The sequence below is a fragment of the Triticum urartu genome, chromosome 4 (assembly GCF_003073215.2).
Source record: "Triticum urartu cultivar G1812 chromosome 4, Tu2.1, whole genome shotgun sequence".
Lineage (NCBI taxonomy): Eukaryota > Viridiplantae > Streptophyta > Magnoliopsida > Poales > Poaceae > Triticum > Triticum urartu.
The window spans coordinates 575208173-575235389 of NC_053025.1; positions in this window are offsets into that span (position 1 = coordinate 575208173).

Sequence of the window (27217 nt, forward strand, 5' to 3'; positions counted from 1 at the left end):
GATAGGTCGTTTACAAACCGTGACATGCATGATTCATCCATGAAGCATGTAACCTTCTCGGCCGGATCATGTGTACATTAACACTACCACTCTATTGCAAAAGTATAAAAAAATTAACTAGCACCACGGCGCGGCAGGTGTGATGAGCAATATTCAAATCATTCAAAAATAACTAGCAAAAACAACGAGCTCAACTACCTCTGTACCACTGATTGGTCACAAGTTTTCTTCCTTTTCAAAGGTCAAAAGCCATATAGTATTAAACAATTCTCCGAGCTCCGAGCTTCATTTTATGCTTTTTGGTAAGTTTTATCAGTAAGGTTTATGGCCTCGCACACGATCGTAGTGCATCCTCAGGGCCTCTCTGATTCGCAAGATTCTAAAAAATATGCAATAGAAAAACATATGATTGAAATATCATGTTCATCTTAATACTTCAGAATTTTGGGTTGTTTGATGCATCATAGAATAAAATAAAGATTTTTTCAAAAATGTTTGAGTGGATTCTAGAAATCCTATGGAAAATAGTATAAAAAATCCTTGAGAAAAATTCCTATAGGATTCAATCGTATGAATCAAACAACCACCATAGAAAATCAAACAACCGACATAGAAAAAATTTCTAAGGATTTAATCCTCTAAAATTCTTATAAAAATCCTTTGAATCCCTAAGCCTAGCTCGTTGCCGCACCTACTCCGCACCCCTTGAGCCCATAACTGTTGTAACTCTAGCCGGGAAGTCGTCGGCCATTGCCAGTAGATGACAATGACGATGATCCAAAGCACGGGCCGTTGACCTAGACAATGACGATGATCCAAAGCACGGACCGTTCTTTCGACGTTTAACTGATCTCTATCTACTGACAAGAGATTATTCTTTTTATATACATGTGCAATACAAGGGCGCCGTGTTGCGAGTCGTTGCTATGAGCGGGGACCTCCGGTGTTGCGAGGGCGCAACCGGCGCTACGGGAGAGACGTGCAATGAGGGGGTCCTGGGATACGTGGGAGCACGACAGGTGAGCCTAGCACCGGCTTTACAAAACTGAGAAATTATACTTCTCAGAATAACCCAGGAAGCAAAACAACAGCGCATCCATAAGTATCATTTTTCCTTTAAAAACGGCTGCTCAAAGCCAGGTAGACCAATACATTATTCCTATGTTACTTATCACTTGAAAACCATTCACAGCACGGATGGTTCAAATCTTTGGAGGGGGAGGACAGACCGTGCAAATACACGCGAAGTCATGCTCACAGCTAGCAACAGCATTGCCTCCCCATATTTTGTTGCAACGGTATTGGCACACCTCCAAATTACAATTCCCTTTGTACCGGAATGTTTCGCAGTCCTCCGCCGTCACCTTCATGGCCACGCCTGTGGATCAATCCCAGAGCAAACAACGAAGAGAAAATCAATATCAGAAGATCTGCTGCGAGGTTAACTTTGCCACGATTTTATCGTATAGATAGAGGAGGCACAAGAATTACTCCTACATGGAAAAGAATTTGCTTGGAGGAGGAATGTACGTGCCTAAAGATAGAACCACAAGGGCAAGGACCAGGAAGAACAAGCAGCGAGTCCTCATCTTAGATTTGTTAGAAATTTTGGCTAGTGATCACGGCGCTAATGGCTCGTGAAGATGATCAGATGTCGGTGTGTGGTAACTAGATGGCTGGCTATGCCGGGTTTATGTAGGATGTTCTTGCTTATCTTGTCTGGAGATATTACTTATGCTATACTAAATGCAAAATTAATGAGAAGTTGGACCAAATTAATTTACCAAATTAAGAGCAGTCAAGGATTAGAGACGTTTCCGAAATGTAGGCATACACTTTATTACAGAGCACCCTAATTTTCGCATCGAACGAGGGGCATATCTAATTTGAGGCTTCTGAGCACTGTACCGTGACAACAATAAAAGTTCACTGTGCATAACTGCCCTAGAACTGTAATATCTTTGCACCCCTAAAAAATATATAATATCTTTGTAGAGGGACCAATATTATGCCTTGTAACATGCTCCGTGCTAGTGATGATTTCATTAAAGAGTAAAACGTTTCCTTAACTTTTTTTGTGAGGAACACAGTAATGCACACGCTTATATCATGCACACTTATCTTTATGGACACACCCATGCACTCCCTATCTTTGTGAGCACCTTTAAAAGAGTGGGACAATAGATCTTGAGATTGACAAAGTTGGCACATGAGCAATCTTAAAAGTTTGTTCGATGCTTCTGGTAGGTCCTAAAAATTTAAAAACACCCATCTAGGTCCATTATGTGAGTAAGACAACCATGGCGGGTCTTAAGCTGGTCTGACCATGCCAGGTGGTCGGTTGACACAGTTTTGGCGGGAGGATTCCTGTCGAAAATGTTGCACTTTTCCCCCTAACGTATATAATAGCTTAGTTAATTGCCCTCAACTCATCTTCTCTCCTTTTGTTTCCTTCTTTGCCCTTTTCTTTCTCTTCTCCGTCTCCTCCCACATGGTCGAAAGCTCAAGTGTGCCAAGGAGCTTGTAGTCATCCACGAGCAACACTATGGCCGGGATGTTTTTGTCGTTCGTGGAGTGAGAATACTGTTGTGGAGGACAACCATTTGGCTGATATCAAAGTCGAGTAAAGATCCTAACCGGGCAGGAGAACATTGCCAAAGGAGTGAACGAGTACTACACCACTATGTTCAGCTCCTCATGCCATGTCCACTCTCTAAACTTGGAGGCACTTGATCTGCCAAGTTTCGATCTATTGCACCTCGGCGAGCCATTCGCCAAGGAGGAGGTTCTGAAGGTGGTTAAGGCCATGCTGCCACATAAGGTGTTGGGACCGGATGGGTTCATCGAGCGTTTCTACGCTTCTTGTTGGCACGTTATTGCATTCGACTTCATGAGCCCCATGGATGCGTCTTACCGAGGTGACATGTGTGGTTTGCCTGTGATCAATATGACCCTTGTCTCTCTGCTACCTAATATAAGTTGGAAGGGGCCATGGACATCAAGGACTTTAGGCCCGTCAGTCTTGTCCATGACGCGGTTAAAATTTCAAAAAGATATTCTATCATGTTGGCTGGCAGTTGAACTACCTCGCTTGGTGGGAGTACACCAAAGCACACTTGTGCAAGTTCGATGTCTCAGAGCTAGCACTGGCTTGCAGTAAGTTGAAATATATACCAAGCCAACAATAGCAAAAGCACCAAGGCCGGCAGTTGTAGAAAGAGGCATTCCCTTCTTTATTATTGCATTGATAATTTAGTAACAGTTGTGGCATGGCCTGGGTGGCAAACAAAACAAAACAAAACACCTGATCCCTACACCCCCTAACAAGGAACAGTACACTGGCAAACAAAACAAAACACCTTATTTGCTTTCCTCGCAAGCATTCAGAACAAAATGCTACCAAGTCCAATATTGTGCAAGAAGAGTACAAGTTGCCGTCCATCTACCCCAGAAAATCTACCAATATTCGGCACAGATGTCTATGAGGGGGCGCCGAGGTAGGACGCCAGCCGCAGGATGTCGCAGAAGACGCCTCCGGCAGTCACCTCCGCGCCTGCACCCGGCCCTCGCACGATCAGCGGCTGCTCCTTGTACCTCGAAGTGGTGAAGGCGATGATGTTGTCGGAACCAGATAGCTGGGAAAATGGGTGGTCCCTCTTGTACCTCTGCAGTAGTGATCACGGCGCTAATGACTCCTGAAGATGATCAGATGTCGGTGTGCAGGGCCGTACCGGGGAAATTGGAGGCCCTGGGCAAATCAAAATTAGGCCCTATGTGACAAAGAAAAACCATCATATTTTTGTCAGCCTGTGTAGTTTTTTACATACACACCAATTGGAAGCACAAGGTTCCATAGCACATACATAATCTGTTTTTTTAGTTACCATGATATTTTGGAAGAGCTATGAGACTGAGAGATATGCGTAGGCTGGCTTGGTGAACAGTTTATTCTAGTACCTAATGCTTCAGTTTAACACCGTGATTAATCAAAAAATGAGGCCCCTCTAGTGCTGGGGGCCCTGTTCGGTCGCTCCTGTTGCACATGCTCATGTACGGCCCTGTCGGTGTGTGCTAACTAGATGGCTGGCTATGCCGGCTTTATGTAGGATGTTCTTGCTTATCTTGTCTGGAGATATTACTTATGCTATACTAAATGCAAAATTAATGAGAAGTTGGACCAAATTAATTTACCAAATTAAGAGCAGTCAAGGATTAGAGACGTTTCCGAAATGTAGGCATACACTTTATTAAAGGGCACCCTAATTTTCGCATCAAACGAGGGGCATATCTAATTTGAGCCTTTTGAGCAATGCACCGTGACAACAATAAAAGTTCACTGTGGATAACTGCCCTAGAACTATAATATCTTTGCACCCCAAAATAACTATAATATCTTTGTAGAGGGACCAATATTATGCCTTGTAACATGCTCCGTGCTAGTGATAATTTCATTAAAGAATAAAATGTTTCCTTAACTTTTTTTTGTGAGGAACACAGTACCAATGCAGGCGTTTATATATATATATATATATATATATATAGGGTCGCGCTATTCGTCACCCTGGATGAGGAATAGTTATTCTTCACCCCCCCTCTATTTTACTATCAATGCACCGTAATTTTACGTTCCGTAAGTTTTGTCTTACTTCCGACGCAAAAAGGGACCGTAAGAAAATATATAATCGCCGTAAAAAATATTTTATGTTATGTAAAATTACAAACGTAAAAACATAGTCTATAGTATACATAAACTTCAAATTTTCTTGTCTTATGACCTATATTTTTATTTTCTTATGTCAAATTTGACCTAGTGAATCAATAGGAATGTAACTATTTGAATTCCAAACGTAATTTAATTATGAAATGATCGTAAGATTACCTCGGGTGAAGAATAACTTATGTTGCACCCTGGGTGATGAATAGTAACACTATATATATATATATATATATATCATGCACACTTAACTTTATGGACACACTCACGCACTACATATCTCTATGAGCACGTTTGAGAGAGTGAGACAACAGATCTTGAGATTGACAAAGTTGGCACATGGGCGACCTTAAAAGTTTGTTGGGTGCTTCTGGTAGGTCCTATAAGTTTAAAAACACCCATCTAGGTCCATTATGTGATTAAGACAACCATGGCGGGTCCTAAGCTGGTCTGGCCATGCCAGGTGGTCGGTTGACTACCCATGCCATGTAGGTTGACATAGTTTTGGCGGAAGAATTCCTGCCGAAAATGGTTGCTCTTTTCCCCCTAACGTATATAATAGCTTAGTTAATTGCCCTCAGTTCATCTTCTCTCTTTTTGTTTCCTTCTTTGCCCTTTTCTTTCTCTTCTCCGTCTCCTCCCACATGGTCGAAAGCTCGAGTGTGCCAGGGAGCTCGTAGTCATCCACGAACAACACTATGGCCGGGATGTCTTTGTCGTTTGTGGAGTGAGATTGTTGTTGTGGAGGACAACCATTTGGCTCATATCAAAGTCGAGTAGAAATCCTAACCGGGCAAGAGAGCATTGTCAAAGGAGTGGACGAGTACTACACCAATCCGTTCGGCTCCTCCTCATGCCACGTCCACTCTCTGAACTTGGAGGCACTTGATCTACCAAGTTTTGATCTATTGCCCCTCGACGAGCCGTTCGCCAAGGAGGAGGTTCTAAAGGTGGTTAAGGCCATGCCGCCACATAAGGTGTTGGGACCGGATGGGTTCACCGGGCGTTTATACGCTTTTTGTTGGCACGTCATTGCATTCGACTTCATGAGAGCCCTGGATGCGTTTTACCGAGGCAACATGTGTGTTTGCCTGTGATCAATAAGGCCCTTGTCTCTCTGCTACCTAATATAAGTTGGAAGGGGCCATGGACATCAAGGACTTTAGGCCCGTCATTCTTGTCCATGACCCGGTTAAATTTTTTGACAAGATATTCTATCATGTTGGCTGGCAGTTGAGCTACCTCGCTTGGTGGGAGTACACCAAAGCGCGCTTGTGCGAGGTCGACCCCTTCACGACAACTTCATGTTGGTCCAATTTATGGCACGCCAATATCTAGTTGGATATCATATGATGCTATTTAACTATCTAAGTATTTGAAGTTGAAGTTATTGAACATCGGGGTTGCTCAAACTCAGGTCAGGCGAAATCCATGCTTGGCTTGCCGATGCTGGCAACAACGACACTCGCGGGTATCGTTTCCCTTCCTGGAGGTGCTGCCATGGCCTTTATTTGTGCCCCTCTTTGAGCATTAGGGAAAACCCTAGGTCCGGTTCTTCGGATCGGATGGCAGCGGCGGCATGGCGTCGTTCTCCTTCATGAAGGCTCTATATTGCTAGCTAGTGGTGTCCCGGTGTTGGATTTAAAGATGTTAGACTTCGTGTTGATTTGGTATGCTCCTCTAGTTTTAGTTTTGGTGGTTTAGTTGTGTCCTTCACCATGCTCATGCCTCCTTGCATTCATGTCATGTGTTGTACTGATACGTCTCCAACGTATCTATAATTTTTGATTGTTCCATGCTATTATATTATCGGTTTTGAATGTTTAATGGGCTTTAATATACCTTTTTATATTATTTTGGGGACTAACCTACTAACCAAAGGCCCAGTGCAAATTGTTGTTTTTTTGCCTATTTCAGTATGTCGCAGAAAAGGAATATCAAACGGAATCCAAACGGAATGAAACCTTCGGGAGAGTTATTTTTGGAACAAACGCAATCCAGGAGACTTGGGGTGGACGTCAAGAAAGCAACGAGGCGGCCACAAGGCAGGAGGGCGCGCCCAGGGGGTAGGCGCGCCCCCCACCCTCGTGGGCCCGTCGTGGCTCTGATGGCCTACTTCTTTCGCCTATATATACTCATATACCCCCAAAACATCCGAGAGCACCACGAAACCCTATTTCCACCACCGCAACCTTCTGTACACGTGAGATCCCATCTTGGGGCCTATTCCGGTGCTCCGCCGGAGGGTGAATCGATCATGGAGGACTTCTACATCAACACCATAGCCTCTCCGATGATGTGTGAGTAGTTTACCATAGACCTTCGAGTCCATAGTTATTAGCTAGATGGCTTCTTCTCTCTCTTTGGATCTCAATACAAAGTTCTCCTCGATTCTCTTGGATATCTATTTGACGTAATTCTTTTTGCGGTGTGTTTGTCGAGATCCGATGAATTGTGGGTTTATGATCAAGATTATCTATGAACAATATTTGATTCTTCTCTGAATTCTTTTATGCATGATTTAATATCTTTGCAAGTCTCTTCGAATTATCAGTTTGGTTTGGCCTACTAGATTGATCTTTCTTGCAATGGGAGAAGTGCTTAGCTTTGGGTTCAATCTTGCGGTGTCCTTTCCCAGTGACAGCAGGGGCAGCAAGGCACGTATTGTATTGTTGCCATCGAGGATAAAAAGATGGGGTTTATATCATATTGCTTGAGTTTATCCCTCTACATCATGTCATCTTGCCTAATACGTTACTCTGTTCTTGTGAACTTAATACTCTAGATGTATGCTGGATAGCGGTCGAAATGTGGAGTAATAGTAGTAGATGCAGAATCGTTTCGGTCTACTTGTCACGGACCTGATGCCTATATACATGATCATGCCTAGATATTCTCCATGCGCTTTTCTATCAATTGCTCGACAGTAATTTGTTCACCCATCGTAGAATTTGCTATCTTGAGAGAAGCCACTAGTGAAACCTATGGCCCCGGGTCTATTCTCCATCATATTAATCTCTCGTCAACTAGGCATTTCTGTCACCATTTATTTTGCAATCTTTATATTCCAATCTATACAACAAAAATACCAAAATATTTATCTTATTATCTCTATCAGATCTCACTTTCGTAAGTGACCGTGAAGGGATTGACAACCCCTTTATCATGTTGGTTGCGAGGTTCTTGTTTGTTTGTGCAGGTACGAGGGACTTGCGTGTAATCTCCTACTGGATTGATACCTTGGTTCTCAAAACTAAGGGAAATACTTATGCTACTTTGCTGCATCACCCTTTCCTCTTCATGGGAAAACCAACACATGCTCAAGAAGTAGCAAGAAGGATTTCTGGCGCCGTTGCCAGGGACATCTACGCACAAGTCAAGACATACCAAGTACCCATCACAAACTCTTATCTCTCGCATTATATTATTTGTCATTTGCCTCTCGTTTTCCTCTCCCCCACTTCACCTTTGCCTTTTCTTCGCCTTCTTCCCGTATGTCTTTTTGTTTGTGTTTCCATGTGCCTTCTATTTTCTTGCATCTTTGCTTGCTAAAAATCTATTGATATGGATCCACTTAAAGTGTTATACTTGGATCATCTTCGATCCTTATGCGCTCGTGTTGAAACCCCAACTAGCCTAGTTGATGGGAAATCTTTAGATGAGCATGCTCATTTTGTGCGTCATCGTTTGTCTGAAAAGGGGAAGCTCTTATGGTATCAAATAAATAGTTTGCTATGCTATGCTTGTAATCTTTGTGAAATTTATGACTTTACTTCTTGCTCTAAGAACCCTAAAAAACACCTTCCCTGTCTATGTGAGTTTAATGATAATGAAATCTTATCTTCTTATGGAAAGGGTGTTTATAGTTACTATGATATTGAACAAATTGAAGAATTTGTCGTTTTTAAGGGTGCTCATGAAGTTGCTTCTTTGATTGAAAAGTATGATATTACTCTCTACAAATCTGAAAATTCCGACATACTTAAATATTGCTATGAAAACTATGCTCACAATGCCTATGTTAAGGAATTTATTGAGAGAATAACCGTTGCTTTGGAACAAAATAATGATATGGATGAATCTATAGATAATTATAATTCCGATGACTTGATTGAAATATCCCTTGATGAACATGATGCTTGCTATTCTTATAGCCATGATGCCAATATTTACGAAGATGAATTTGCTATAGTTCCTTATGTTAAACACGAGATTATTGCTATTGCACCCATACTTGATAGTTCCTTGAATCAAAAGCATGATTGCAATGATTTTACTATAAATTCTATTGATGTCAATTGTGCTAATAATATGCAAAACCCTAAGCTTGGGGATGCTAGTTTTGCTATGTCTACTACTTGTTGCAATGATCATGATTGGGGTGATTCTTCTTTTGATCTTGAAAATTTATTTAAGCCCCATGATGAATATGAGATTGATAATAGTGTTTGCAATATTATTGAAAGTGGGTTCAGAAGAGTGTCAACTTTAGATCCCACATATTTGGAGAATGTTCAATCTTATGAAAAAAATTAAGTGGGTTTGGAGAGGTCATGACTTTAGTTAATGTTAATCCCACAATTTTGGAAGAGTGTCAAGTTTGCATGCATGTGGATCGTGTTGAAAATATTTTATGTGATAGCTATTTTGTTGAGTTTGCTTATGATCCCACATGTAGTTATTATGATATAGGAAAATATGATTGTAGAAATTTTCATGTTACTAAATTACCTCTCGTTATGTTGAGATTGCTATTGTTTCTTTCCGCTTCCTTGCATATGCTAGTTTTTGCTTGCTATGATAATTTGTTTGCCTATAAGATGCCTATGCATAGGAAGTATGTTAGACTTATATGTGTTTGTCACGTGTTTTATGATGCTCTCTTTTGTGCTTCAATTCTTGTCTTTCATGTGAGCATCATTGAAATTATCATTGCCTAGCTAGGGGCGTTAAACGATAGCGCTTGTTGGGAGGCAACCCAATTTTATTTTTGTTTCTTGATTTTTGTTTCTGTTTAGTAATAAATAATTCATCTAGCTTCTTTTTAGATGTGTTTTTATCTTTTTAATTAGTGTTTGTGCCAAGTAGAACCTTTGGGAAGACTTGGGGGATGTCTTTGCGATCTTGCTGTAAAAAACAGAAACTTTAGCGCTCACGAGATTTGCTGCCATTTTTTACTGGAGAGTGATATTAGGTTGATTATTTTTGCAGATGATTAATAGACAAATTCCTCACGTCCACCAATTTATTTCAGAATTTTGGGGGTTACAGAAGTATTCGAAACCTACAGATTACTACAGACTGTTCTGTTTTTGACAGATTTTGTTTTTCGTGTGTTGTTTGCTTATTCTGATGAATCTATGGCTAGTATCGGGGGTATGAACCATAGAAAAGTTGGAATACAGTAGGTTTAACACCTATATAAATAAAGAATGAGTTCATTACAGTACCTTGAAGTGGTGGTTTGTTTTCTTATACTAACGGAGCTCATGAGATTTTCTGTTGAGTTTTGTGTTGTGAAGTTTTCAAGTTTTGGGTAAAGATTTGATGGATTTTGGAATAAGGAGTGGCAAGATCCTAAGATTTGATGGATCATCAAAGTGGTCACTTTTATGAATTCTTATAGCTTCAAATATGATATCACTAATGATTCCAACATCTCCTTTAGCATGCTTAAGATTGGTAAGTTCAAATAGACAATTACCAAAACTAGGATCACTAGAGTTCATCTTACTCAAGGCAATAGATTTATGGAGAATTTCATCCAAAGTTTTCAAGGAATTATCGGGAAATCGTTCCTCAAGAAATTTCCATATAGTATAGGCACAATTAAGAGTAGGCAAACTAGCAATCAAATTTTTGGGCAATCCTCTAATGATGAGCTCAATAGTTCTAAGATTGCGAATCATGTCAATATCTTCATCTAGGGTAGGATGCAAAGGATCAATATGAGGTGCACAAGGGCTAGCAATATACTTGTTCAAATGATATTGATTGAAAATTACAAGCATCTCATTTTTTCACTCATGAAAATACTCTCCATCAAGAATAGGCACTCTATGTCTAAGACTCCCTAAGGTAGACACATCCATCTTCCTCCAATGGTGATTAAACCAAGGCAATGGAGACCAAAGCTCTGATACCACTTGTAGGATCTAGAAGTAGATGTGTCTAGAGGGGGGGTGATTAGACACTTAATGCTAAAGTTGCAATTTTTAAGCTTTTTCGGTTTAAGTGGAGTTTAGGCATAATTTCAACATTCACAATACATATCAAGCAAGCATGAAAAGAGTGTATAGGCAGTGGAAAATAAAGCATGCAACTTGCAAGAATGTAAAGGGAAGGGTTTGGAGGATTCAAACACAATTGGAGACACGGATGTTTTTCCCGTGGTCCGGATAGGTGGTGCTATCCTACATCCACGTTGATGGAGACTTCAACCCACGAAGGGTAACGGTTGCGCGAGTCCACGGAGGGCTCCACCCACGAAGGGTAATGGTTTGCGCGAGTCCACGGAGGGCTCCACCCACGAAGGGTCCACGAAGAAGCAACCACCCACGAAGGGTCCACGAAGTAGCAACCTTGTCTATCCCACCATGGCCATCGCCCACGAAGGACTTGCCTCACTAGCGGTAGATCTTCACGAAGTAGGCGATCTCCTTGCCCTTACAAACTCCTTGGTTCAACTCCACAATCTTGTCGGAGGCTCCCAAGTGACACCTAGCCAATCTAGGAGACACCACTCTCCAAGAAGTAACAAATGGTGTGTAGGTAATGAACTCCTTGCTCTTGTGCTTCAAATGATAGTCTCCCCAACACTCAACTCTCTCTCATAGGATTTGGATCTGGTGGAAAGAAGGTTTGAGTGGAAAGCAACTTGGGGAAAGCTAGAGATCAAGATTCATATGGTAGGAATGGAATATCTTGGCCTCAACACATGAGTAGGTAGTTCTCTCTCAGAAATAGGATGCTGGAAGTGTAGGCTTAGTATGATGGGTCTCTCTATGAATGAAGAGGAGGTGGAGGGGTATATATAGCCTCCACACAAAATCCAACCGTTACACACAGTTTTCCAATCTCGGTGGGACCGAATCAACAAACTCGGTCGGACCGAAAAGGTAAACCTAGTGACCGTTAGAGATTTTCGGTGGGACCGACTGGATCAACTCGGTGGGACCGATGTGCTAGGGTTAGGGTAAATCCAAAACTCGGTTTGATCGATTACTCAAACTCGGTGGGACCGATTTGGGTAATAAGTGAAACAGAGAGTTGGCCAAGCAAACTCGGTGGGGCCGATTGCATATCTCGGTGGGACCGAAAATATTGCAATAGGTAACAGAGAGTTTGCAAGCCCATCTCGGTGAGACCGAGATCCCATCGGTGAGACCAAACTGATTAGGGTTTCTGGCAGTGGCTATGACAGGTGAAACTCGGTGGCGCCGGATAGGAATAATCGGTAGGTCCGAGTTTGGCTTTGGGTTTAGGTCATATGTGGAAGTGGGAAAGTAGCTGAGGATTTTGGAGCATATCATTAAGCACATGAAGCAAGAGGCTCATTAAGCAACACCTCATCCCTCCTTGATAGTATTGGCTTTTCCTATGGACTCAATGTGATCTTGGATCACTAAAATGTAAAATGAAGAGTCTTGAGCTTGAAGCTTTAGCCAATCCTTTGTCCTTAGCATCTTGAAGGAGTTCCCACAACCTTTAGTCCATGCCACTCCATTGTTGAACTTATCTGAAACATGCTAGATAGAAATGTTAGTCCAACAAGAGATATGTTGTCATCAATTATCAAAACCACCTAGGGAGCACTTGTGCTTTCAATCTCCCCCTTTTTGGTAATTGATGGCAACATACATCAAAGCTTTAGATAAGGATATAAAGAACAGCAAGTAAAGCTTTGGAAGGACATGCAACAAGCATAGGCTCCCCCTACATGTTTGCACTCATGTAAATATGAAATATAGAGGCATGTGAGAGCATAACCATGACAGAGTAGGCAATGTGTTACATGTATCTTGGCCATATGCATCAGAGCAAAAGATTATCAAGGAAAATACCTTCATGCTCATGAGTCCTTCTTGCAAACAGTATGTACATAAGCAAGAGCTCCTCATACTCATGATTTTGATGCATATACTTACCTTGTGGTCTTGAGTTGGCTTAGGATGGAATGAACCTGCACAAACAAAGTTAGATAACACAGGTACATCCACTAGCCAGAGCACACAAAAGAAACCACAAGAATGCCAAGACTGGGATGACATGTAGAGAGTGAGTACAAGGTACCACATTGGATTCAACATGTCCCCAAGAGTAAAGATATGCAATGAATTTGACTGATTTCTTTCCCTTAGGTGTCTTGCTCCCCCTGAATCTTACATGGGATATTGGGAGAAGACAGGGAACAGAAAATCAGAGCTGAAAGATACAAATGGATAGAACTTAATGCAAATACATGTCTTTCCCCCAAAAAGGCATGTGACATCTCTCCTCTTGAACATCAAGCATCTGGGATCCTTGAGTATTCTCTCCCCCTGGAAGTCTCTCTCTCCCCCTTAATACTTTCTCTCTTGTAGGTTTGGTCCTTGAGACTTTTTCTCTCCCTTGATGTGATCTCTCTCTCCTACAAGCTTTGATGTGATCTCTCTCTCCCCCTTTGACATCAATTTCCAAGAAGGGCTTTATGGAATCCGTCGTATAGGTTTGGTCCTTGAGACTCAGCACAAAGCAATGGATAAAACTGTGATGCTTGTAGAGGACAAGATTCATTGAGTAGAGCTGGATCAGAAGAAATATAGGACAAGTGGCAAACTGTTTTTCCTGTTGCGAAGTTGGTGGCACCGAGTGGTATGTTTCGGTGGCACCGAAAAGATTCGGTTGGACCGAAAATTACAAGTCGGTGAAACCGAGTTCACACAGAGAAAAACACTTGTCACCTCAGCTCACTAGACATGTAGGATCTCACAAAGATTTGCAATGAATTACCTGAAGGATTTGCAAGGAATTAAATGCAGAAAATGCAGAACATAAACAGAAAGAAAAGAGAAGAAACTGAAAGATCTAGATGAAGTTTTTTTTTGAAAAAGAGAAAGAAAATAAACATGCATGAGACAAATGCAATAACACAGAAAAGAACACAAGAGAACTTCATCTAGAGTTGGGCGGTGACATAGTCACCTATGTTAGAGTATATTGACTTAGGAGTCAAGTGAGAACACTTGATCATAGGTCATACTCATCGTTTAAGCTCAAAATGGGGTTACCATTTTTCGTTTAAGCATCTTGATGTATTCACATCTTGTTGAGTTGCTTTGACTCATGTCTTGGAGTAAAGCTTCTCTAAGATGGAATAACATACCTTGGGTGGTGGTGTGGTTCTTGCTCATGTAGTTGAACTTGTGTGGGTGCTCAAGGTTGATGTAGCTCATAAAGAGTTGGGAGCACCACTTGGAGTTTGAGTTCATCTACCTACATGGGTTAGTTCTTGCAAGGAAGAGCACTTGTGTATCCAAAAATGACAATCATGAAGCTCAACATAGAATTTGTCAAAGGATATGTTTGAATGGTTTTGTGCTTCCTTGTCTTCAACCACCATTGTGTAGAGTCTTGGTGATGTAGAGATTGCTCAAGATGTGAGTGAGTCGCAATCTCATGGAATTAGATTCAACCAAGCACCTACATGGGTTAGACAACATGCAAGGTGCAAATATATCCAAGACATAAGATAGTTATCATAAGAGATATATCATGGATTAGTCATAAGCTCATGTCTTGCATGTATCCAATGGAGTTTCTACTCCAAGTTCGAAGCATCAATGATGTTCAATTCTCCTCTCAACCTGCAAAACACTTTCTCATCAAGAGGTTTAGTAAATATATCCGCTAATTGCTTATTGGTGCGAACATGATTAAGATCAATGTCATCCTTAGCAACATGATCTCGAATGAAATGATGACGAACTTCAATATGCTTAGTTCGAGAATGTTGTACAGGATTATGACCAATTTTGATAGCACTTTCATTGCCACAAAGTAGTGGAACATGTTTCACATAGATCCCATAATATTTAAGAGTTTGGGTCATCCAAAGTAATTGAGCACAACATGAACCAGCGGCAATGTATTCCGCTTCGGCGGTGGATAAGGATACCGAGTTTTGTTTCTTGGAAGACCAAGACACAAGAGATCTACCAAGAAATTGACAAGTACCCGAAGTGGACTTTCTATCAACCTTGTCTCCGGCATAATCCGAGTCGGAATAGCCAACAAGATCAAAAGAAGACCACTTAGGATACCAAATGCCAAAATTTGGTGTATGGATTAAATATCTCACTATCCTTTTCACAGCCTTAAGATGACATTCTTTAGGAGCAGCTTGATATCGTGCACACATGCACACACTTAGCATAATATCGGGACGTGAAGCACATAGGTATAACAATGAACCAATCATAGAGCATAAACCTTTTGATCAACCGGTTCACCATCTTTGGTCAAATCATTATGTCCACTAGTAGGCATGGGTGTAGTCATACCTTTGCATTCTTGCATATTGAACTTCTTGAATAAGTCCTTGGTGTACTTCGTTCGAGAGACAAATGTACCTTCCTTAGTTTGCTTGATTTGCAAACCGAGAAAGAATTTGAGTTCACTCATCATAGACATCTCAAACTTCTCTGACATTAGCTTTCCAAACTTTTCACTAAAGAGAGGGTTAGTTGAACCAAATATGATATCATCGACATAAATTTGGCATACAAATAGTTCTCCATTAACCCTTTTAGTAAAAAGAGTAGAATCAATTTTACCAATTTCAAAACCACTTGTAATAAGGAACTTGGTCAAGCATTTATACCATGCTCTAGGAGCTTGTTTAAGACCATAAAGAGCTTTGTGAAGTTTGTAAACATGATTTGGTTTCTTAGGATTGATAAAGCCGGGAGGTTGTTTGACATAAACTTCCTCCTCTATTTCACCATTTAGAAAAGCACTTTTAATGTCCATTTGGTACAAGGTGATATTATGGTGATTAGCATAGGCAAGTAAGATGCGAATGGACTCAAGTCTAGCAACGGGAGCATATGTCTCACCATAGTCCATACCTTCGACTTGTGTGTACCCTTGGGCGACGAGACGTGCTTTGTTGCGAACCACTTGTCCATCTTCATCTTGCTTGTTGCGAAACACCCATTTGGTACCAATGATGTTGTGGTTATTGTCGGGCTTCTCAACCAATGTCCAAACTTGGTTTCTCTCAAAATTGTGTAGCTCTTCATGCATAGCGTTTATCCAATCCGGATCTTCCAATGCTTCTTCAACCTTCATAGGTTCAATGCTAGAGATGAATGAATAGTTTTCACAAAAGTTAGCTAAACGAGTTTTTGAGCGAGTGATTCTCCCGGTTTGTATATCATTGAGGATTTGCTCGACGGGATGATCTTTGGCAATTCTTGCTCAAACTCGTGAGAGCTTTTGCTTGGGTCTTCGTTGAACATCTTCTTCATCTTGTTCTTCTTCTTGGCCTTCTTCATTGTTGACGTCGTCGTTCTCTTGTCGTGGTGGAGAAAGAGGTTGTTGATGTTCGTCTTGACGCATTTCCTTGTCTTCTTCATCTTGGTGTGTCCCACTTATGGATGCTTCCGTGTCGATTCTTGGTTCACCTTGTCGTGAAGTAGAAGCTTCCACTTGGACGGATGAAGTACTCTCCTTCACCTCCGTTGGACGAATTTTGCCAATGGACAAGTCTTGGATTGCTTCTGAAGGGTCTTTGTCTCCTACATCAATTGGCAATTGCTCTACTTGCGAGCCATTAGATTCATCAAACTTCACATCTACCGTCTCTTCAACCTTTCGGGTGAAATTGTTTTAGACACGGTAAGTGTGAGAGTTTGAGCCATAACCAAGTAGAAAACCTTCATGAGATTTAGGAGCAAACTTTGAACGACGATGCTTATCAAGAATGTAGCACTTTGAGCTGAATACTCGAAAGTATCCAACTTGGGGTTTGTTACCGGTGAGAAGCTCGTATGCCGTCTTGCCGAGTAGCTTGTGAAGATATAAGCGATTTGTTGCGTGACAAGCTGTCTCAACCGCTTCTGCCCAAAAGTGCTTCGGCGTCTTGTATTCATCAAGCATCGTTCTTGCCATTTCGATGAGCGTCCGGTTCTTCCTCTCAACAACTCCACTTTGTTGAGGTGTGTACGTAGCCGAGAACTCGTGTGAAATCCCTTCTTCGTCAAGAAAGGTGTCCACATTTGCGTTCTTGAACTCCGTTCCGTTGTCACTCCGAACCTTCTTGATCTTCACGTCAAACTGATTTTGGGCCTTCCTAGCGAAGTTTCTGAAGATCTTCTGGACCTGCGACTTGTCATTAAGAAAGAACACCCACGTAAATCTTGAAAAATCATCAACTATAACTAGACCAAAGGAATTTCCACCGAGACTCTTGTAGGCGTTGGGACCAAAAAGATCCATATGAAGTAGCTCGAGTGGCCTTCTTGTGGTCATGATGTTCTTCACGGGATGCCTTCCTCCAACCTGTTTACCTGCTTGACAAGCACTGCAAAGTCTATCCTTATCAAATATGACATCGTTAACTCCAAGGATATGATTTCCTTTAATAAGCTTATCAAGGTTTCTCATGCCAACGTGACCTAGTCATCTATGCCACAACCAACCTTTTGAGGATTTAGCAACAAAGCAAGTTTTAGGTTGTGCCTTTTTAGAGAAATCGACAATGTAAAGATCACCTCTACGCATACCGGTAAAGACCATTTTATGATTGTCTCGACGAAATACTTGGCAATCTACCTCAGTAAATAGGACATTCAAACCGAAATCAGCAAGTCTAGATACTGAAAGTAAGTTGTAGCCGAGAGATTCAATGAGCATGACATTTCGAATGGAACTATCATGTGAGATGGCCACCTTACCAAGGCCAACCACTTTACCCTTTGAATTATCACCAAAGGTGACATATTTTCGAGGGCCGTCATTTTCAGCAAGCTCACGAAACATCTCTTCATCTCCGGTCATATGATCAGTACATCCACTATCAAGAACCCATTCCTTTCCACCTGATTCATATCCCCGAAGATTTGCCATAAGACCAAAATGTCTCATTGCATCATCAAGATCAAAGTCACTATCATCATCATCATAGTATCCATGTTCATCATGATCTTGTGACTCATCATTTCCTAGAGAGGGTAATTCATTAGATAAATGATCATCAAAGTGGTCACTTTTATGAATTCTTATAGCTTCGAATATGATATCACTAATGACTCCAACATCTCCTTTAGCATGCTTAAGATTGGTAAGTTCAAATAGACAATTACCAAAACTAGGATCACTAGAGTTCATCTTACTCAAGGCAATAGATTTATGGAGAATTTCATCCAAAGTTTTCAAGGAATTATCGGGAAATCGTTCCTCAAGAAATTTCCATATAGTATAGGCACAATTAAGAGTAGGCAAACTAGCAATCAAATTTTTGGGCAATCCTCTAATGATGAGCTCAATAGTTCTAAGATTGCGAATCATGTCAATATCTTCATCTAGGGTAGGATGCAAAGGATCAATATGAGGTGCACAAGGGCTAGCAATATACTTGTTCAAATGATATTGATTGAAAATTACAAGCATCTCATTTTTCCACTCATGAAAATACTCTCCATCAAGAATAGGCACTCTATGTCTAAGACTCCCTAAGGTAGACACATCCATCTTCCTCCAATGGTGATTAAACCAAGGCAATGGAGACCAAAGCTCTGATAACCACTTGTAGGATCTGAAGTAGATGTGTCTAGAGGGGGGGGTGAATTAGACAACTTAATGCTTAAGTTGCAATTTTAAGCTTTTTTCGGTTTAAGTGGAGTTTAGGCATACTTTCAACATTCACAATACATAACAAGCAAGTATGCAAAGAGTGTATAGGCAGCGGAAAGTAAAGCATGCAACTTGCAAGATTGTAAGGGAAGGGTTTGGAGAATTCAAACGCAATTGGAGACACAAATGTTTTTCCCGTGGTCGGATAGGTGGTGCTATCCTACATCCACGTTGATGGAGACTTCAACCCACGAAGGGTAACGGTTGCGCGAGTCCACGGAGGGCTCCACCCACGAAGGGTAATGGTTGCGCGAGTCCACGGAGGGCTCCACCCACGAAGGGTCCACGAAGAAGCAACCACCCACGAAGGGTCCACGAAGAAGAACTTGTCTATCCCACCATGGCCATCGCCCACGAAGGACTTGCCTCACTAGCGGTAGATCTTCACGAAGTAGGCGATCTCCTTGCCCTTACAAACTCCTTGGTTCAACTCCACAATCTTGTCGGAGGCTCCCAAGTGACACCTAGCCAATCTAGGAGACACCACTCTCCAAGAAGTAACAAATGGTGTGTAGGTAATGAACTCCTTGCTCTTGTGCTTCAAATGATAGTCTCCCCAACACTCAACTCTCTCTCATAGGATTTGGATTTGGTGGAAAGAAGATTTGAGTGGAAAGCAACTTGGGGAAGGCTAGAGATCAAGATTCATATGGTAGGAATGGAATATCTTGGTCTCAACACATGAGTAGGTGTTCTCTCTCAGAAATAGGATGCTGGAAGTGTAGGCTTAGTCTGATGGCTCTCTCTACGAATGAAGAGGAGGTGGAGGGGTATATATAGCCTCCACAAAATCCAACCGTTACACACAGTTTACCAATCTCGGTGGGACCGAATCAACAAACTCGGTCAGAACGAAATAGTAAACCTAGTGACCGTTAGAGATTTTCGTTGGGACCGACTGGATCAACTCGGTGGGACCGATGTGCTAGGGTTAGGGTAAATCCAAAACTCGGTTTGACCGATTACTCAAACTCGGTGGGACCGATTTGGGTAATAAGTGAAACAGAGAGTTGGCCAAGCAAACTCGGTGGGGCCGATTGCATATCTCGGTGGGACCGAAAGTATTGCAATAGGTAACAGAGAGTTTGCAAGTCCATCTCGGTGAGACCGAGATCCCATCGGTGAGACCGAACTGATAGGGTTTCTGGTAGTGGCTATGACAAGTGAAAACTCGGTGGCACCGGATAGAAATAATCGGTAGGTCCGAGTTTGGCTTTGGGTTTAGGTCATATGTGGAAGTGGGAAAGTAGCTGAGGGATTTTGGAGCATATCATTAAGCACATGAAGCAAGAGGCTCATTAAGCAACACCTCATCCCTCCTTGATAGTATTGGCTTTTCCTATGGACTCAATGTGATCTTGGATCACTAAAATGTAAAATGAAGAGTCTTGAGCTTGAAGCTTTAGCCAATCCTTTGTCCTTAGCATCTTGAAGGAGTTCCCACAACCTTTAGTCCATGCCACTCCATTGTTGAACTTATCTGAAACATGCTAGATAGAAATGTTAGTCCAACAAGAGATATGTTGTCATCAATTATCAAAACCACCTAGGGAGCACTTGTTCTTTCAATACTAGAATTGTATTAACCGAAAACATAATACATGTGTGAATACATAGACAAACAGAGTGTCACTAGTATGCCTCTACTTGACTAGCTCATTGATCAAAGATGGTTAAGTTTCCTAACCATAAACATGAGTTGTCATTGGATTAACGAGATCACATCATTAGGAGAATGATGTGATTGACTTGACCCATTCCATTAGCTTAGCACTTGATTGTTTAGTTTGTTGCTATTGCTTTCTTCATAACTTATACATGTTCCTATGACTATGAGATTATGCAACTCCCGTTTACCGGAGGAACACTTTGTGTGCTACCAAACGTCATAACGTAACTGGGTGATTATAAAGGTGCTCTACAGGTGTCTCCGAAGGTACTTGTTGGGTTGGCGTATTTTGAGATTAGGATTTGTCACTCCGATTGTCGGAGAGGTATCTCTGGGCCCACTCGGTAATGCACATCACTATAAGCCTTGCAAGCATTGCAACTAATGAGTTAGTTGTGGCATTATGTATTACGGAATGAGTAAAGAGACTTGCCAGTAACGAGATTGAACTACGTATTGAGATACCGACGATCGAATCTCGGGCAAGTAACATACCGATGACAAAGGGAACAACGTATGTTGTTATGCGGTTTGACCGATAAAGATCTTCGTAGAATATGTGGGAGCCACTATGAGCATCCAGGTTCCGCTATTGGTTATTGGCCGGAGACGTGTCTCGGTCATGTCTACATAGTCTTCTCGAACCCGTAGGGTCCGCACGCTTAAAGTTTCGGTGATGATTGTATTATGAGTTTATGTGATTTGATGTACCGAAGGTAGTTCGGAGTCCCAGATGAGATCAGGGACATGACGAGGAGTCTCGAAATGGTCAAGACGTAAAGATCGATATATTGGACGACTATATTCGGACATCGGAAAGGTTCCGAGTGATTCGGGTATTTTCGGGGGTACCGGGGAGTTACGGGAATACAAGGAAGAAGTAATGGGCCTCATGGGCAAGTGGTGGAAGAGAGGAGGCAGGGCGCGCGGCCCCCCTAGCCCAAACTGAATTGGACTAGGGGGCCGGGCCCCCTTTCCTCCTTTTCCTCCCTTTCCTTCCTTCTCCTTCTCCTCCTTCCTTTCCTCCTCCTAGTAGGAGTAGGAAAGGGGTCCTACTCCTACTAGGAGGAGGACTCCTACTAGGAGGAGGACTCTTCCTCCTGGCGCGCCCATAGAGGGCCGGCCGGCCTCCCCCCTTTTTCCTTTATATACAGGGGCAGGGGGGCACCTCTAGACAAACAAGTTGATCAGTCGATCTCTCCCAGCCGTGTGCGGTGCCCCCCTCCACCATATTCCACCTCGGTCATATCGTTGCGGTGCTTAGGCGAAGCCCTGCGTCGATAGCAACATCATCACTGTCACCACGCCGTCGTGCTGACGGAACTCTCCCGTGAAGCTCTGCTAGATCGGAGTTCACGGGACGTCATCGAGCTGAACGTGTGCTGAACTCGGAGGTGCCGTGCGTTCGGTACTTGGATCGGTCGGATCGTGAAGACGTTCGACTACATCAAACGCATTGTGCTAACGCTTCCGCTTTCGGTCTACGAGGGTACGTGGACAACACTCTCCCCTCTCGTTGCTATGCATCACCATGATCTTGCGTGTGTGTAGGATTTTTTTGAAATTACTACGTTCCCCAACAGTGGCATCCGAGCCTAGGTTTTATGCGTTGATGTTGTGCACGAGTAGAACACAAGTGAGTTGTGGGCGATATAAGTCGTACTGCTTACCAGCATGTCATACTTTGGTTCGGCGGTATTGTTGGATGAAGTGGCCCGGACCGACATTACGCGTACGCTTACACGAGACTGGTTCTACCGACATGCTTTGCACATAGGTGGCTGGCGGGTGTCAGTTTCTACAACTTTAGTTGAACCAAGTGTGGCTACGCCCGGTCCTTGCGAAGGTTAAAACAGCACCAACTTGACAAACTATCGTTGTGGTTTTGATGCGTAGGTAAGAACGGTTCTTGCTAAGCCTGTAGCAGCCACGTAAAACTTGCAACAACAAAGTAGAGGACGTCTAACTTGTTTTTGCAGGGCATGTTGTGATGTGATATGGTCAAGACATGATGCTAAATTTTATTGTATGAGATGATCATGTTTTGTAACCGAGTTATCGGCAACTGGCAGGAGCCATATGGTTGTCGCTTTATTGTATGCAATGCAATTGCGCTGTAATGCTTTACTTTATCACTAAGCGGTAGCGATAGTCGTGGAAGCATAAGATTGGCGAGACGACAACGATGCTATGATGGTGATCAAGGTGTCGCGCCGGTGACGATGGTGATCATGACGGTGCTTCGGAGATGGAAATCATAAGCACAATATGATGATGGCCATATCATATCACTTATATTGATTGCATGTGATGTTTATCTTTTATGCATCTTATCTTGCTTTGATTGACGGTAGCATTATAAGATGATATCTCACTAAATTTCAAGATAAAAGTGTTCTCCCTGAGTATGCACCGTTGCCAAAGTTTGTCGTTCCCAGACACCACGTGATGATCGGGTGTGATAAGCTCTACGTCCATCTACAACGGGTGCAAGCCAGTTTTTGCACACGCAGAATACTCAGGTAAAACTTGACGAGCCTAGCATATGCAGATATGGCCTCGGAACACTGAGACCGAAAGGTCGAGCATGAATCATATAGTAGATATGATCAACATAGTGATGTTCACCATTGAAAACTACTCCATTTCACGTGATGATCGGTTATGCTTTAGTTGATTTGGATCACGTGATCACTTAGATGATTAGAGGGATGTCTTTCTAAGTGGGAGTTCTTAAGTAATATGATTAATTGAAGTTAAATTTATCATGAACTTAGTCCTGGTAGTATTAGCATATCTATGTTGTAGATCAATATCTCGCGTTTAGCTCCCCTGTTTTATTTTTTATATGTTCCTAGAGAAAACTAAGTTGAAAGATGTTAGTAGCAATGATGCGGATTGGATCCGTGATTTGAGGTTTATCCTCATTGCTGCATAGAAGAATTATGTCTTTGATACACCGCTAGGTGACAAACCTATTGCAGGAGCAGATGCAGATGTTATGAACATTTGGCTACCTCAATATGATGACTACTTGATAGTTTAGTGCACCATGCTTAAACGGCTTAGAATCGGGACTTCAAAGACGTTTTGAACGTCATGGACCATATGAGATGTTCTAGGAGTTGAAGTTAATATTTCAAGCAAATACCCGAGTTGAGAGATATGAAGTCTCCAACAAGTTCTATAGCTAAAAAGATGGAGGAGAATAGCTCAAGCAGTGAGCATGTGTTCGGATTGTCTGGGTACTACAATCGCTTGAATCAAGTGGGAGTTAATCTTCCAAATAAAATAGTGATTGACAGAATTCTCTAGTCACCATCACCAAGTTAGTAGAACTTCGTGATGAACTATAGTATGCAAGGGATGATGAAAACGATTCCCGAGCTTTTCATGATGATGAAATCGATGAAGGTAGAAATCAAGAAAGAGCATCAAGTGTTGATGATTAACAAGACCACTAGTTTCAAGAAAAGGGTAAAGGGAAAGAAAGGGAACTTCAAGTAGAATGGCAAGCAAGTTGTCACTCCCGTGAAGAAGCCCAAAGTTGTACCAAAGCCTGAAACTGAGTGCTTCTATTGCAAAGGAAATGATCACTGGAAGCGGAAATTCCCTGAATATTTGGTGGATAAGAAAGATGGCAAAGTGAACAAAGGGTATATTTGATATACAGGTTATTGATGTGTGCCTTACTAGTGTTTATAGTAGCCCCTGGGTATTTGATACTTGTTCGGTTGCTAAAATTAGCAACTCGAAATAGGAGTTACAGAATGAACAGAGACTAGTTAAGGGTGAAGTGACGATGTGTGTTGGAATTGGTTCCAAGATTGATATGATCATCATCGCACACTCCCTATACTTTCGGGATTAGTGTTGAACCTAAATAAGTGTTATTTGGTGTTTACGTTGAGCATAAATATGATTTGATCATGCTTATTGCAATACGGTTATTCATTTAAGTTAGAGAACAATTGTTGTTCTGTCTACATGAATAGAACCTTCGATGTTCTTACACACCAACAAAAATGGTTTGTTGGATCTCGGTCGTAGTGATACACATATTCATAATATTGAAGCCAAAAGATGGAAAGTTAATAATGATCGTGCAACTTATTTGTGGCACTGTCGTTTAGGTCATATTGGTATAAAGCGCATGAAGAAATTCCATACTGATAGAATTTTGGAATCACTTGATGCTTGCGAACCATGCCTTATGGGCAACATGACTAAAACTTCATTCTCCAGAACAATGGAGCAAGCAACTGACTTATTGGAAATAATACATACTGATGTATACGGTCCGATGAGTGTTGAGGCTCACGGCGGGTATCATTATTTTCTGACCTTCACAGATGATTTGAGCAGATATGGGTATATCTACTTAATGAAACACAAGTCTGAAACATTTGGAAAGTTCAAAGAATTTCAGAGTGAAGTGGAGAATCATCGTAACAAGAAAATAAAAGTTTCTATGATATGATGGCAGAGGTAAAATATTTGAGTTAAGAGTTTGGCCTTCAGTTAAAACAATGATAAATAGTTTCACTACTCACGCCACCGGAACACCACCGTGTAATGGTGTGTCGGAACGTCACAACCGTACTTTATTAGATATGGTGCGATCTATGATGTCTCTTACCGATCTACCACTATCGTTTTGGGGTTATGCATTAGAGACAGCTGCATTCACGTTAAATAGGGCACCACCTAAATCCGTTGAGACGACACCGTATGAACTATGGTTTGGCAAGAAACCTAAGCTGTCGTTTCTTAAAGTTTGAGGTTGCAATGCTTATGTGAACAAGTTTCAACCTGATAAGCTCAAACCCAAATCGGAGAAGTGCGTATTCATAGGATACCCAAAAAGAAAAATGTTGGGTACACCTTCTATCACAGATCCGAAGGCAAGTTATTCGTTGCTTTGAATGGATCCTTTCTACAGAAGGAGTTTCTCTCGAAAGAAGTGAGTGGGAGGAAAGTAGAACTTGATGAGGTAACTGTACATGCTCCCTTATTGGAAAGTAGTTCATCACAGAAATCTGTTCCTGTGACTACTACACCAATTAGTGAGGAAGCTAATGATGATGATCATGTAACTTCAGATCAAGTTACTACCGAACCTCGTAGGTAAACCAGAGTGAGATCCGCACCAGAGTGGTACGGTAATCCTGTTCTGGAGGTCATGTTACTTGACCATGACGAGCCTACGAACTATGAGGAAGCGATGATGAGCCCAGATTCCGTGAAATGGCTTGAGGCCATGAAATCTGAGATGAGATCCATGTATGAGAACAAAGTATGGACTTTGATTGACTTGCCCAATGATCGGCGAGCCATTGAGATTAAATGGATCTTCAAGAGGAAGACGGATGTTGATAGTAGTGTTACTATCTACAAAGCTAGAATTGTCGCAAAAGGTTTTCGACAAGTTTAAGGTGTTGACTACGATGAGAGTTTCTCACTCGTATCTATGCTTAAGTCTGTCCAAATCATGTTAGCAATTGCCGCATTTTATGAAATCTGGCAAATGGATAAACAAAAATGCATTCCTTAATGGATTTATTAAGGAAGAGTTGTATATGATGCAACCAGAAGGTTTTGTCAATCCTAAAGGTGCTAACAAAATATGCAAGCTCCAGCGATCCATCTATGGACTGGTGCAAGCATCTCGGAGTTGGAATATACACTTTGATAAGTTGATCAAAGCATATAGTTTTATACAGACTTGCGGTGAAGCCTGTATTTACAAGAAAGTGAGTGGGAGCACTACATCATTCCTGATAAGTATATGTGAATGACATATTGTTGATCGGAGATAATGTAGAATTATTCTGCAAAGCATAAAGGAGTGTTCGAAAGGAGTTTTTCAAAGAAAGACCTTGGTGAAGCTGCTTACATATTGAGCATCAAGATCTATAGAGACAGATCAAGACGCTTGATAAGTTTTTCAATGAGTACATACCTTGACAAGATTTTGAAGTAGTTAAAAATGGAACAGTCAAAGAAAGAGTTCTTGCCTGTGTTACAAGTGTTGGGGAACGTAGTAATTTCAAAAAAATTCCTACGCACACGCAAGATCATGGTGATGCATAGCAACGAGAGGGGAAAGTGTGATCTACGTACCCTTGTAGACCGACAGCGGAAGCGTTAGCACAACGCGGTTGATGTAGTCGTACGTCTTCACGGCCCGACCGATCAAGCACCGAAACTATGACACCTCCGAGTTTTAGCACACGTTCAGCTCGATGACGATCCCCGGACTCCGATCCAGCAAAGTGTCGGGGAAGAGTTCCGTCAGCACGACGGCGTGGTGACGATCTTGATGTACTACCGTCGCAGGGCTTCGCCTAAGCACCGCTACAATATTATCGAGGATTATGGTGGAAGGGGGCACCGCACACGGCTAAGAATATGATCACGTGGATCAACTTGTGTGTTTAGAGGTGCCCACCTGCCCCCGTATATAAAGGAGGAAGGGGGGGAGGCCGGCCCTAGGAGGGGCGCGCCAGGGAGTAGGATTCCTACTCCTAGTTGGAGTAGGTTTCCTCCTTTCCTAGTCCAACTAGGAGAAGGGGGGAAAGGGGGGAGGAGGGGAAGGAAGGGAGAGAGGGGCCGCGCCCCAAACCCCTTGTCCAATTCGTACTGGGCTTGGGAGGGGCGCGCGCCACCTCCTGGTCCTTCCCACTAAGGCCCATTAAGGCCCATTGCTTCTTCCTCGTATTCCCGTAACTCCCCGGTACCTCCGAAAATACCCGAATCACTCGGAACCTTTCCGATGTCCGAATATAGTTGTCCAATATATCGATCTTTACGTCTCGACCATTTCGAGACTCCTCGTCATGTCCCCGATCTCATCCGGGACTCCGAACTCCTTCGGTACATCAAAACTCATAAACTCATAATATAACTGTCATCGAAACCTTAAGCGTGCGGACCCT